General features: G+C 43.4%; 1 protein-coding gene across 6 annotated transcripts in view; it reads left to right on the top strand.

Moving 5' to 3' along the window:
* The window catches only part of znf318 (zinc finger protein 318), a 116839-nt gene that overhangs the window by 954 nt on the left and 100711 nt on the right, over positions 1-15174 (top strand). For 3 of the 6 annotated variants that reach the window (XM_043687411.1, XM_043687412.1, XM_043687406.1), the window contains exon 2: positions 7374-7524. The gene's annotated coding sequence lies outside the window, so the exon portion shown is untranslated. Of the gene's footprint in view, positions 1-4466; positions 5210-5447; positions 5557-7373; positions 7525-15174 lie in introns of those variants that run through there. The other 3 variants (XM_043687407.1, XM_043687408.1, XM_043687410.1) reach the window with 3 other exon arrangements.

Here is a 15174-nt window from a genome sequence, read left to right as displayed (position 1 = left end):
CCACAACCATTCCTTCCACCAACCCCCCCCCCCCCCCCCAATGTGCTGGAGCGTAAATGAATAGGTGGATAGAATAGACAAATATGTGTTCAAAAAGGGTAGGAGAGACAACCCTGGTAATTACAGACCAGTGAGTCTCACTTCAGTTGTTGGTAAAGTGTTGGAAAAGGTTATAAGAGATAGGATTTATAACCATCTAGAAAAGAATAATCTGGTCAGGGACAGCACGGTTTTGTGAAGGGTAGGTTGTGCCTAATGAATCTTATTGAGTTTTTTGACAAAGTGACCAAGCAGGAAGATGAGAGTAAACAGGTTGACGTGGTGTATATGGATTTCAGCAAGGTGTTCGATCAGGTTCCCCACAGTAGGCTATTATACCAAATGTGGAGGAATGGGATTGTGGGCGATATAGCAGTGTGGATCAGTAATTGGCTTGCTGAAAGAAAACAGAGGGTTGTAGTTGATGGAACATGTTCATCTTGGTGTCCAGTTACTAGCTGTGTACCGCAAGGGTCAGTGTTGGGTCCACTGTTGTTCGTCATTTTTATAAATGACCTGGATGAGGGCTTAGAAGGGTTGGTTAGTAAATTTGCGAACGACACTAAGGTCGGTGGAGTTGTGGATAGTGACAAAGGATATAGTAGGTCACAGAGAGACATAGCTCGGACGCAGAGCTGGGCTGAGAGGTGGCAAATGGAGGTTAATGTGGACAAGTGTGAAATGATACACTTTGGACGGAGCAATCGGAATGCAAAGTACTGGGCTAATGATAAGATTCTTGGGAGTGCAGATGAGCAGAGAGATCTCGGTGTCCATGTACGCAGATCCTTGAAAGTTGCCACCCAGATTGACAGGGTTGTTAAGAAGGCATACAGTGTTTTGGCCTTTATTAATAGAGGGATTGAGTTCCAGAACCATGAGGTTATGCTGCAGCTGTACAAAGCTCTGGTGCAACCACACTTGGAGTATTGTGTACAGTTCTGGTCCCCACATTATAAAAAGGATGTGGAAGCTTTGGAAAGGGTGCAGAAGAGATTTACTCGGATGTTGCCTGGTATGGAAGGAATGTCTTATGAGGAAAGGCTGAGGGCCTTGAGGCTGTTCTCTATAGAGAGAAGAAGGTTGAGAGGTGATTTAATCGAGACATACAAGATAATCAGAGGGTTAGATAGGATAGACAGGGAGAGCCTTTTTCCAAGTATGGGGACGGCAAACACTAGGGGACACAACTTTAAAGTGAGGGGAGATAGGTATAAGACAGATGTCAGAGCTAGTTTCTTTACTCGGAGAGTAGTAAGGGTATGGAATGCTTTGCCTGCAACGGGAGTAGATTCGCCAAGTTTAAGTGCATTTAAATCGTTATTGGACAGGCATATGGACGTACATGGAATAGTGTAGGTGGGATGGGCTACTGCTCCTCGGATGCTGCCTGAAATGTTGTGCTCTTCCAGCACCACTAATCCAGAATCTGGTTTCCAGCATCTGCAGTCATTGTTTTTACCTTCAGATTAGTATGACAGGGCGGCGCAACATCGAGGGCTGAAGGGCCTGTACTGCGCTGTAATGTTCTATGTGGCTGAAGGGTTGGAGCGGCACGTAAGGTCTTAAGATTGCTTAATCAGTGACTTTGTTTCTGTTCAAGCCTGACATGCTACATCCCAACTAGAACTAGATGAACATCCTTGCAAGAAGTTTGCTGGTGTGGCTGGTGGGGATTTAACCTAATTTGGCATAGGCTGTGGGATGTGGAGTGGAGGTTCAGTTGGGTGGTTTACAGACAAGTTTGGAAGAAAAATCAGTCTATTAGGCAATGTGAAGTCAAGGCATAAGTGAGCATCACAAAGCTCAGTGGCACATATTCTAGTGCAAGTAGTCTTGTAAATGAGATAAGTGATTTGAGGGTCGTGACTGATTAATTTTTTATTGTTGCATGTACTGAGATATAGTAAGAAGTGCTTTGTTAATATACAGGCAGATAATACCAAAGTGCATTATGGTAGCAGAACAGTGCAGAATATGGTTCTTCGATCCTCAACTGAGGCCGTATGAGTAGAAATAAAAAAAAAGTGGGTTGATCACCTGATTGGGGTTGAAGTTTTTAAAAAAAATAAGCAAGTCTCAAGAGAGATGTAAGCGTTATGGGGGATTTCTCAGTATTATCTGGGATGGCTAAAATATGTACGGCTTGGAGAGGGTGGGATTCTTAGTGGGTCCAGGAGAGCTTTTAAGCCAGGATGTCGAATGTTGGAGAAGAACTTATGCCTTGACTGGTGCAGAACTTATTTTTAGGGAATGAATCAGAAGGAGATGATATACGTCACATTGCAGGAGTTTTTGGTGATAATAACCATAACTGAATTAGATTTAAGATATAGATAAGAACAAAGATATCCTGAAAATCAAGCTCTGAATTGGGGGAAGGCTAATTTTAAAAAGACAAGACAAGGTCTGGCTGAAGTGAACTGGGAGCAGCAACTTGCAGGGAAATCCCCATCACAGCAGTGCAAAACTTTCAGAACGGTATAGTCAAAGTGCAGAGCTAATATTTTCCCGTAAAGTTCAAGGGTTTAAGTAACAATTCTGGAGAACACTGGATGCCAAGGGATGCTTATAGATTCTGAAGGCTCAAAACTGTGATGCTGCAGAGGAGTGTAGAGACTGAAAGGATTGTTTACAAGGGAAATGAGAACAAAGAGTGGACGTGAAAAAGCATTGTTGAGAAACATGAAGGAAAATCCACAAGTGTTTTATAAATATGTTGGGGGCAGGTCAATGTCCAAAGAAATAATGTGCTCTTTCGGGACTATGTGCAGTGTGTGTATGGAGCTGAATTACATTGCTGAGGTTTTAAATTTGTACTTGGCGTCTATTTTACTGGAGGGAAGCCTGTTTGTTGAGCATGTTAATAACCCAAATATGAATGTAAGAGGTATGATCAGTAAAGTTTGCAGATGACACAACGACTGGTGGTGGGATAAATTGTGAAGAAGAAAACTTTAGTCTATAGAATAATAGACAAGTTGGTTAGATGTGTTGAGGGGGACAAATGGACTTTAATCCTGAAAAATGTGAAATATTGCATTTTGGAAGGGCTAATAATGCAAGGGCATATATATTGAGCAGAAAAGCCCCTAGGAAAGAGAGACGTGCAGAAGGATCTTGGTATGCACGCATACCAGTCCTTTGAGTAGCAGGACAGATAAAGTGCTCAAGGCAAATGGTAGAACTTGCTTCACTGGTCAAGGGATAGAGTTCAAGAGTGAAGAGATGATGCTGGAACTGTAAAAGACCATAATGAGAATATTGTTTGCAGTTTTGGAATCCACGTTATAGGAGGGATGTGATGGTACTAGAGAGGGGGCAGAGAAGGTTTACCAGGATATTGCTTGGGCCGCAGAGTTTCAGTTCTGAAAAGAGATTGGACGGACTGGGATTTTCCTTAGAGCATGGGCGCTTGAGAGGGAATATGACTGAGATGTATAAAATTATGAGGGGCATAGATAGGGTAGGCAGGAAGAAATTGTTTGCCTTGAATGGAGGAATCAATGAGCAGGGTACAATGTTTGCAAGAGATGTGAGGAAAGATATTTTCACCTGCAAGGTGGTGTGAATTTGGAACTCGGTGTTTGTAAGAGTGGTGGATGCAGAACCTTTAGGAAATATCTCCATGTGCAATTGCAATGCCTCGACAATGAGCCAAGTGCAGGAAAGTGGAAGCAGTTAACTTCGCCAAAACTGGGGAATTGTGTGCGATTCTCATTGCCTCAGGACAGGAAGGTTATGATCACAGTAGACAGCATGCAGAAGAGATTGACCAAAATGTTCAGCTGTGAAGAGAGACTGGCTGGAATGGAATTGTTTCCTACAGAGCTCAGGGGTAATTGGAGGAGCAAAGACAGGCTAGATGGAGAGAAATGTTTCCTCTTAAGAGAGGATTGAGTAACCAGTGACCACAGTTGTAAGGGCAGGAGGTTTAGAGGGCATTTGAGAAAGAACTGTTCACCAGAGGGGAGTGGTAGAGGCAGGAATCCTCAAGACATCTAACAACAATTTAGATTGAAATGCTGGAGCATTAAAGGTTACAGACCTAATGCCATAAAATGAGAGTAGAATGGATGCATATTTGACAGTCGCAGCTAGAATTGGTTGAAGGGTCTCGTTCATGCTGCACTTTCTTAGCCTGTATGATCCTGAGTAAATGAATTGCAGGTTGACAAGCTGATGTACTCGTTCCTGGAATTGTTATAAGTTGTTGTTAATGAAGTAGTTAATACATTGGTATTAATTTTTTAAAAAAACTCCGGAATCAGGAAAGGTTCTGTTGGACTGGAAAGTAGCAGCAAAAAACCTTTATCCAAGAAGGGAGCTAGGTAGCAGGATGCTATAGATCTGAAATTTTGGAGATTTGTAGCTCAGATCAGGTTGTAAGTTTGCTCGCTGAGCTGGTAGGTTTGATCTCAGATGTTTCATTATCATGTGAGGTAACATCATCAATGAGCCTCCAGTGAAACGTTGGTGTTTTGTCCTGCTTGCTATTTATCTGTTGTGACTATAGATCTGTTAGCTTGATGCCTGATATGGGGTGTAAGTCAATTTAATTGTATACTTCGAAAACTTTGGTCATGAGGAGGCGTCAGCATAATTTTGTCAATGGGAAATCACATTTAATCAACTTACTGAAGCTCTGAAGGAGATACGTACTGTGGGTTAAGAGGAGTCTGTATTTAACGTAGATTTCAAGAAGGCATTTGATCAGGTCCGCATCCAAAGTTGTTGTGAAAAATGAGAACTTGTGGTGTTGGGGCAAGATATTAGCATGGAAAGAAAGATAAGCAAACATTATGCATAAGTAGATCTTTGTCTGATTGCAGGATGTGCTGAGTGAGGTCTTGTATGGGTTTGTGTTGTGCTTTCCACAATTTACATCTGTTACTTAGATGAGGAAAATGAAGACATAGCTAAATTTGCAGGCAGCACCTAGATGGGTAGGAAATGATGTTGTGAAGAAGACAAGGAATTTGCAGAGGAGTACAGGCTGAGTGAGTAGACAAATACAGCAAATTTTGTTTTTCTGGCAGCTCATGAACTGGCACTCTGAATAAATTAGTGAAAATTGTGCACCAGAAATACCAGATGTTTACTGTATTATCACAGTCTCCACTATGTCTGAGTAGTCAGTTGAGGGTACTGGTGAGAAGGCTCTCTGTTGGTAAGTTTTATTTAAGGCACATTTGCACTATGACTTGTGACTTATGCTGTTAGTAAAATGTAAGAGTGATGTGTATACTTGCATACGTTTCTGTTACTTAGTGTGCTTTTACATTGATTATGGGGACCTGTTGATCACCCAGTGCACTGCTGGTCTCATGTGTGTCAGTTACTAAAACGTTTGCTGTATCTGGCAATGACATAATATGTGAGAAAATGCAAAATTGTTCACTTGACAGTGGAAGAAAAAAAGTAGGGTATGACATAAACAAGAACTACAGGATTCTCAACTGCACATGGATTTAGGTGTTCTGCAGTGCAAGTCTCAAGAAGTTTGTAATCAGCAAGGTGATTGGAATGCTATCCTTTTATTTCAAAAAGAATTGAACGCAAAAGTGAGGATGCCAAGCTTTACTTGTATAACGCATTCATGAAACCACATCTGGCTGCCCACATCTGGGGGATAGAGATGGGGATCTGCTTGGAGTTGGTCGGGTGGCACTCAGCTAAAACCCTTAATCATACATTTTATTATTGCAAGATTTGAATATTTGTGTACTCTGGCTGATCTTTGCATTCTATCTTCCAAAAACTAAAGGTAACCTTAAAGTCCACTTCCTGTCTAACTCAGGCGAAGTCCAATTAACATCACCCTGGGCTTGCAGAGTTAAATTGACTCATGTTGAGCATTACCTTAGTTTTAAAATTTTCATTTTTGTTTTTCAATCCCTGTCTAGACAATAGAAGCTGAATATTATTTAAATAGAGAAGGATTCCTGAAAATTCCATTGCAGCAATTTAGGCCTACTTGTACGTAAATCACAAAATTTTAGCATGCAAGCTCAGCAGGTTGATAGGGAAGGCGAATGGAACATTGGTTACTAATTCGAAGGCAATGAAGTATCAAAGTATGGAAGTCTTGCTAATGTTGTGCAATGCACTAGTCAAATTACAGCTGGAATACTGTGAACAGTTTTGGTTCTTATATCTGAGGAAAGATGCACTGACATTGGAGAAAGTCCAGAGAAGCTTCACTAGTTTGATCCTGAGTGTAGAGGGACTGTGTAATGAGGAGAGATTGAGTAGTTAGGCCTGTACTTACTGGAGTTGAGAAGAATGAGTGGAGGCCATTATTGAAACGAAAACTATTCTTACGGGACTTGGCAGTAGATGTAGAAAAGTTGTTCCCCCTAGTGGGCAGTCTCTGACCAGAGGGTATAATCACCAAATAAGAGGTCACACATTTAAGACAAGATGAGGAGGAATCAGATCATTCATGATCTTGGTGACTGGTGGAGCAGACTCAAAATGTGGAAAGACCTTCTGCTTCTGTTCCTTGTAGTCCATGCTGTGCCCCATCCCTTTCTTTGTAATCTCTTCCAGCCCTTCAAGGTACTCCTCGAATTCTGACCTCTTGCACATCTTGGCTTTTAATTGCTCTCCTATCAACAAATTTTGTTTGGAATTCTTATGTTAAACATGTTTGTCTTTATTCCTTCAACATACTCCTTAAAACTGTTAAAAATCTCTCAACACCAGTTAATAGTTCAACAGGTTTATTTGGAAGCACTAGCTTTCGGAGCGCTGCTCCTTCATTAAGTGGTTGTGGAGTATGAAGGAGCGGCGCTTCGAAAGCTAGTGCTTCCAAATAAACCTGTTGTGATTTTTAACTTTGTACACCCCAATCCAACACCGGCATCTCCAAATCCTTAAAACTGACACCCTAGACAAATATTTGGTCATCACTCCTAATTCCTTGCATTGTATGGTGTTTGATATTATATTGTATCACAGTTGTGAAGCATCTTGGGTTGTTCACTCTGTAAAAGACAAACTGGTGGATATTTTCTGATTGTGGGCTGCAAACTGGAATATGTGAATCTATGGTGAGATGATCAGGTTCTTATGTATTGTAAACTGACCCTGCTCCCTGCCCCAAATCTTTTAAGTCATTAACGTTTGAGTCATTGTATATCAGGGCAAAAAAATAAAGGTTAAATATTTATGTCCCTGTAAAAAGAAGAAAAATTCACCAAGGAATTTTTGGAAGGAGAATTTCATTGAATAGAAATTAATAAAACTGAGGAAGATGTGGAGAGTGAGGAACATGTTTGTTACAGTTAGCTGACTAAATATGTTCACTGTCTTTTCCTTTGCTCCAACAGGAGTGATTTCCAGATCACCTTTCCAAATCTGGACTTGATCAAACTTTAAGGATACCTGTTGAAACCAAATTCTGTATCTATCTCCCAGAAAGGAGATTATCATCTACCATCTTTTTGGATAACTAGTGGACGGATTATATGACATCAAGAGGTGGGGTGAACATCTTTTTGAATGTTTTTGACATATTATAAAATAACTATTGTATTGTAAGTTTTTGGATATTTATGGATAAAGGCAAGAATGGAACTCTGATAAAGGTGCTAAATTAGAGAAAGGCCAGCTGCAACCGAATTAGGCAAGAATTGGAGAATGTGAATTGGGAGTGGCTGTTTGAGCATAAATCCACATCTGACATGTGGAAGTCTTTTAAGGACCAGTTGATTAGAGTGCAGTACAGGCATGCTCCTGTGAAAATGAAGGACAGGGATGGCAGGATTCAGGAACCTTGGATGCAGGAGAAATTATTAGCTTGGTGAAACGAAAAGGAAGCATACCAAAGCACTGGTAACTAAAAACAGACAACATTCTTGAACACAGGGAAAGTAGGACAAAGCTCAAATGAAGAGTTATTAGGGCTAAAAAGGTATATGAAATGCCGTAGTGAGCAGGGCATTGTATACTTAAATTATGACCAAGAGGATATCTGGGAAAAGAGTAGGTCCACTCAAGGTTAAAGGATGGAGGTTATGTATGGAGCCAGAGAAAATGGGTGAGATCCTTAATGAGTACTTTACATTGGTATTCACCAAAAAGTGGAATGTGAGGGACGTTGAGGAGAGGGAAGGATGTGTGAATGCTTCTGGGCAGGTCAACAGAATGAGAAAGGAAGTGTTGGGTATTGTAAAATTCACTAAGGTAGTCAAGTCCCTTGGGCCAGACGGGATCTATCCCATGATACTGTAGGAGGGAAGGAGGAAATGGCTGGGGTCTTAATAGGTATTGTTGTATCCTCTTAGGCCTCAGGTGAGGTTTCAGAGGAATGGGCAATGGCCAGTGTTGTTCCTTTGTTTAAAAAGGGAAACTGATCGTCCAGGTGATTACAGACTGGTGAACCTGTTGTCAGTGGTAGGGAAGCTGTTAGAGAAGATTGAGAGACAGGATTTGGCTGTAAGCTTGCTTGCTGAGCTGGTAGATTGGTTCTCTGATGTTACGTCACCATGTTAGGTCACATCATCTGTGAGCCTCCGATAACGTGCTTGTGTTCTGTCCTGCTTGTTATTTATCTGTCTTGGTCTGTAATGGTGGGTGATATCACTTCTGGTTCTTTTTCTGAGAGGTTGGTAAATGGGGTCCAAATCAATATTCTTGTTAATGGAGTTCTGGTTTGAATGCCAGACCTCTCGGAATTCCTGTGCATGTCTTTGTTTAGCCTGCCTCAGGATAGATGTATTGTCCCAGTCAAACTAGTATTGGGCTTCATCTGTTTGTATGCATACTAGTGATAGTTCGTCATGTCTTTTGGTGGCTAGTTGATGCTCATGTACCCTGGTTGCTACTTTCCTGTCCGTCTGTCCAGTGGAATGTTTGTTGCAGTCCTTGCAGGGTATTTTGTATATAATGTTCATCCAATACACATGGTAATGCCTCGAGGCCAGGCATTCTGACCAGAATTCCATTAACAAACACATCGATTTGGGCCCCATATACCAACCTCTCAGAAAAATAATCAGAAGTGATATCACCCACGACAACAAACCAAGGTAGATAAATAGGTGAAAGTGAGGATTGCAGATACTGGAGAGTAGAGTCGCGAGTATGGTGCTGGAAAAGCACAGCAGGTCAGGCAGCATCTGAGGAGCAGGAAAATGAACATTTCTGGCAAGAGCCCTTCATCAGGAATTCCTTCCTGATGAAGGACCTTTGCCCAAAACATCAATTTTCCTGTTCCTCAGATGCTGCCTGACCTGTGCTTTTCCAGCATCACACACTCAAGTCAGATAAATAGTGAGCGTGATAGAACACCAGCACTTCATTGAAGGCTCACTGATGATGTTACCTAGCATGGTGCTGAAGCGTCTGAGAACAAATCTGCCAACTAAGTGAACAAACTTAAAATCTGATCCACAACCTGAGTACAAATCTCCAAAAATCGAAACACCTATGGGTGCAATATGCTCAAATTAGCCTGAAGATGGGAAACCACAATGCCATCTGATTGAGTGCCACCCGCCAACAACTGTACTTCCTACAAGAATGCTTCAGGAAACAGGTATTACCTCCAAACAGACCCCACCACCATGGATATATTTCCCTCCCCTCCCCTATCAGCGTTCCGGAAAGACCACTCCCTCTGCGACTCCCTCGTCAGGTCCACACCCCCCACCAACCCAACCTCCACTCCTGGCACCTTCCCCTGCAACTGCAAGAAATGCAAAACTTGCTCCCACACCTGCCCCCTCACTTCCTTCCAAGGCCCCAAGGGATCCTTTCATATCCGTCACAAATTCACCTGCACCTCCACACACATCATTTACTGCACCCGATGTGGCCTCCTCTACACTGGGAAGACAGGCCACCTACTTGCGGAACGTTTCACAGAACACTTTTGGGACACCCGCACCAACCACCCCATGGCTGAACACTTTAACTCCCCCTCCCACTCCGCCAAGGACATGCAGGTCCTTGGCCTCCCCCATCGCCAGACCATGGCAACACGACGCCTGGAGGAAGAGCACCTCATCTTCCGCCTAGGAACCCTCCAACCACACGGGATGAATCCAGATTTCTTCAGCTTCCTCATTTCCCCTCCCCCCACCTTATTTCCGTCCCAACCCTCGGACTCAGCACCGCCTTCTTGACCTGCAATCTTCTTCCCGACCTCTCCGCCCCCACCTCCTCTCCGGCTTATCGCCCTCACCTTGACCTCCTTCCACCTATCGCATTCCCAACGCCCCTCCCCCAAGTCCCTCCTCCCTACCTTTTATCTCAGCCTGCTTGGCACACCTTCCTCATTCCTGAAGAAGGGCTCATGCCCGAAACGTCGATTCTCCTGCTCCTTGGATGTTGCCTGACCTGCTGCGCTTTTCCAGCAACACATTTTTCAGTTCTGATCTCCAGCATCTGCAGTCCTCACTTTCTCCTATTGCCAAGATGTGTCAAATATAAACCATCTTTCAACACTCCACAAGCTAGAAGAACAGCAGAACAGAATGACTGCAGGATACTACAAGAAATGATAAATGACGCCTACAACCGACTCCATAAATTCAAATGAGAAATTTTGCGCCAAAAAAAGTCTGCATTAACGTGACTGACCATGAATGGACAAGTACGCTAGAACAAGTCATCAACACTAATAATAGCGGACCAACACTAACAATAGCGGACCAACACTAAACAATAGCGGACCAAAGAAAAGATGAGCCCTACAAGAAAATCTGGTGAAGCTTCTGAACAGCAATAACATGGACAGTTGAGATACTTGGACAAAGAACCTGTTGGGCTGACCACTCTCTCACAGAAAAAGCCACCCTAGTACAAGGCATGAACTTCAACCACAGGGAAGTGGACAAAAACGGTATCCTGGCAGCACTGGAATCCACCCTGAAAGATAACGGACTTAAGGAAGAAATCCAGCAAGCAGCAACATTAAGCAGAAAGAAAGAAGGGAATACCTCAACACACTGGAATGGAAAGCCGTGAAGGACTCAGAAAAGACAGAAATATCGTAAAGATCAGAGTGGTGCTGGAAATGCACAGCAGGTAAGGTAGCATCCGAGGAACAGGAAAATCAACATTTTGGGCAGGAGCCCTTCATCAGGAATATTGTAATCCTACCGGCAGACAAAGGGCGCATGACAGTCATCCTGAACAGAATACAAGACATCGCAAAATCAAACACACTATTGACAGATACAGATATCTACCAGCAGGTGGCGATGGACCAACTCCACAGCGAGAAAACTGTATTACAACAGCTCTGAGGAAACTTCACGAGACAAATGAAATTAAAAAGACAGATCTCCAAAGAATGAAACCTGAAAGATCCATCATCCACTGTTTGTATGGATTGCCAAAGGTACATAATCAAGGGGCCCCTCTCAGATTCATAGTCTCACTTTCTGGTACACCAACATACAGACTAGCAAAGAAACTGCAATGCAAACTGAAACACCTAGTTGATGACTCAAGTCTCTCCATCCTCTGCACCCAGGAATTCCTTAACATATCAAAGACATCAAGGTAGAATATGATGAGGTCATGGTTTACTTGCATGTGAAGGCCCTATTCACAATAAACATCACCTTGGCTAAAGAAACACTGGCCTCACTGCTAGACGAACCGAGGACGCAAACACCTTGACAGCAATACCTCGATCAGCGAGGACAGCATCCTCAAACAAATAGACCTGTGCTTCACTACCCACTTCACCTTCAGTGACAAGACCTCCAAACAAGTAATGGGGACGCCTATGGGATCACCAATATCAGGACTCTTCGCTGAAGCAGTTATGCAGAGGTTAGAATGAACAACCCTTCCCAAACTCCAGCCCAAGCTTTGGGTCTGCTATGTGAATGACATCTTTGTCATCATGAAACGCAACAAATTAGAAGAAACTCACAAACACACAAATAACATCCTTACTGGTATAAAGTTTACCAAAGAGGAAGAGAAGAAAAATGGACTCCCCTCCTAGATGTCACAGGGTGCAAAGCCAATGGAGAGCTGCAGACCAGCGTTTATAGGAAAGCCGTGCACACTGACCAGATACTCAACTGCAGGAGCAATCATGCAACACCCACAAACTGGGCTGCATCAGCATTATTTAAATTATTCACATTAATAAACAACACACTGCAGCACCCAGGCACGAAGAGCAGCCGAGGAAAAACACCAGCACAACGTATTTGGGAAAACGGGTACCTGATAAACACAGTCCACCGATTCCAACGCCAAAAACAAGAATACACAAGACGCCCAGAAACTCTAGGCATATAGTAAAGACATCATGGGGATGACGACCAGACTATTCCGACCCCTCGGCCTCATGGTAGCCCACTGCACTGAAGTGGCTCCTGATGAGTTTAAAGGATCCCGTCCCAACGACCAACAGAACCGCCATCATATATGAAATACTCTGCAAGGACTGCAACAAACATTACATTGGGCAGACAGGCAGGAAACTAGCCACCAGAATACATTAGCACCAACAAGTCAGCAAAAGACATGACCAACTATCACTTGTCATTGATACACATAGATGAAGGGGCGACAGGCGAAACAACAACATGCATGGGAATTCCTCAGGGCCTGGCATTCAACCAGAACTCCATTAACAAACTTATCGATTTGGACCCCGTTTACCAACCTCTCAGAAAAAGAACCTGAAGTGATATCACCCACCACAATAGACCAAGCTTCATCAGAGGTTCACAACATCTGAGAACAAATCTACAAGTGCAGCAAGCAAAATTAGAATCTGAACCACAACCTGAAGTACAAATCTTCTCAAATCGCAGACAGGATTTATTCACCTTTGGTAGCGAATGGACTTTATAGTCATAGGCAGCATGGGTTTGTTCAGGGAAGGTAGTACCGTACCAATATGTTTGAGTTTCTTGAGATGACGAGAATGATTGTTGAGGGCAGGGCAGTGAATAATGTCCATATGGACTTTAGTAAGGCATTTGATAAGGTACCTCATGGCAGGCTGGTAGAGAAGGTAGAGTCTCATGGGATCTGTGATGAATTGGCTAGAAGGATGCAAAACTGGCTTGGTCATAGAAATGATGTGGAGGTGCCGGTGCTAGACTGATGTGGATAAAGTCAAAATCACACTATACTAGGCTATAGTCCAGCAGGTTTATTTGGAAGTGCTAGCTCTGAGTGCTGCTCCTGCATCAGGTTGTTGTAGAGCAGGATCATAAGACACAGAATTAATAGCAAAAGGTCAGAGTCATGCATGCAACTAATAAGATATATTGAAAAAAAAACCCAGATTGTTGTTACATTTTTGATCTTTTAGAATGGGTTGCAGGTTTCAATAGACAGTAGACAATAGATGCAGGAGTAGGCCATTCTGCCCTTCGAGCCTGCACCACCATTCATTATGATCATGGCTGATCATCCTCAATCAGAATCCTGTTCCTGCCTTATCTCCATAACCCTTGATTCCACTATCCTTGAGAGCTCTATCCAACTCTTTCTTAAACGAATCCAGAGACTGGGCCTCCACTGCCTTCTGGGGCAGAGCATTCCACACACCCACCACTCTCTGGGTGAAGAAGTTTCTCCTCATCTCTGTCCTAAATGGCCTACCCTTTATTTTTAAGCTGTGTCCTCTGGTTCGGGACTCACCCATCAGCGGAAACATGTTTCCTGCCTCCAGAGTGTCCAATCCTTTAATAATCTTATACGTCTCAATTAGATCCCCTCTCAGTCTTCTAAACTCAAGGGTATACAAGCCCAGTTGCTCCAATCTTTCAACATAAAATAGTCCGTTTCAGTTCGTTAATATGTAAATCCTAGAACTACTTTTAAGTCACATTCTTGAGATAACGTAAGGTTTAGCACACACATCTCCATCCAGGACGGGCACCTCAGTACTTCACTCTCCCGCAAGCCCACAGAAAACCTCACAATACTGTACTTCCACCCTAAACATACTAAAACAGCCATCCCCTACAGACAAGCCCTGTGCATATACAGGATCTGTTCAGATGAGGAGGAACACGATGGACATACGGAGGTGCTGAAGGACGTCCTCATAGGAACAGGGTACGATGCTCAACTCATTGATCTCCAGTTCCGACGTGCCACAGCGAGAAACCATAATGACCCCCTGAGGAGACAGACACAGGATGCGACTGATAGGGTGTCCTTTGTTGTCCAATACGTCCTAGGAGAAAAGAAACTACACTGTTGTTTGCAGCCTGCAATACGTTATCAATCAAGATGAGGCCCTTTTCAGGACCATCCCTATGGCTCCACTTCTCACCTTTAAACGACCACCAAACCTTAAACAGACGATTGTTTGCAGCAAACTGCCCAGCTTTCAGGGCAACGTTGGCCACCACGCCATACAACCCTGTCATGGTGACCACTGCATGATATGTCTGTGTCGACATGGATATGACCATTATGTGTGGAGACACCACCCACCCTGTACACAGCAAGTACTCTTGACTTGGCCAGCATCGTCTATCTCGTAGGCTGTTGGCAAGGTACGTTGGCAAGACCAAGCAAATGCTACGACAGTGGATGAATGGAAACAGTGTAACAATTGCCAGACAAGGATGATTCCCCCCCCCCCCTCCCCCCCCAAAAAGCTGAGGAACGCTTCACTGGTCAGGGTCATTTGGCCTTGATCTTTGGATGACCATCCTCCAAGGCGGACTTTGGGATACGCAGCAATGCTCAGTGGCTGAGCAGAGGCTGATAGCCAAGTTCAATACCCATGAGGAGGGTCTCAGCCAGAACTTTGGGTTCATGTCAGATTACAGGTGACCCCACTACACCACACACTCTTACTTGCATGCATACATACTATTACATAGGGTCTGCATAAGTGAGACAGTATCTCATACACATGCTCTCTGTCAGATGCATGCACACACGGCGCCCCCTGGCCCCCCAAAACACCGACAGGCACTTTCATGCGCTCGCATTCGCACTCTCCCCTACACACACGTACTCATTCTCTGCCCCTCACAAGCACATAAGTCTATGGGGTGAATTTGCATTTGCAGAATTGTAATTGCAGTTACATTCTATTTTATTTGAAAAGCACGCAATCTGCAGGCATCAATGCAGGCAGTTAATCCAAGTAACATTTTATAAAATCCTACTTTGGAAATACAA

Source organism: Chiloscyllium plagiosum, chromosome 3, assembly GCF_004010195.1.
Source record: "Chiloscyllium plagiosum isolate BGI_BamShark_2017 chromosome 3, ASM401019v2, whole genome shotgun sequence".
In the NCBI taxonomy this organism is placed as follows: domain Eukaryota; kingdom Metazoa; phylum Chordata; class Chondrichthyes; order Orectolobiformes; family Hemiscylliidae; genus Chiloscyllium; species Chiloscyllium plagiosum.
Note: the sequence above shows the minus strand (reverse complement) of the source record. Positions and strands in the feature narration are given on the sequence as shown.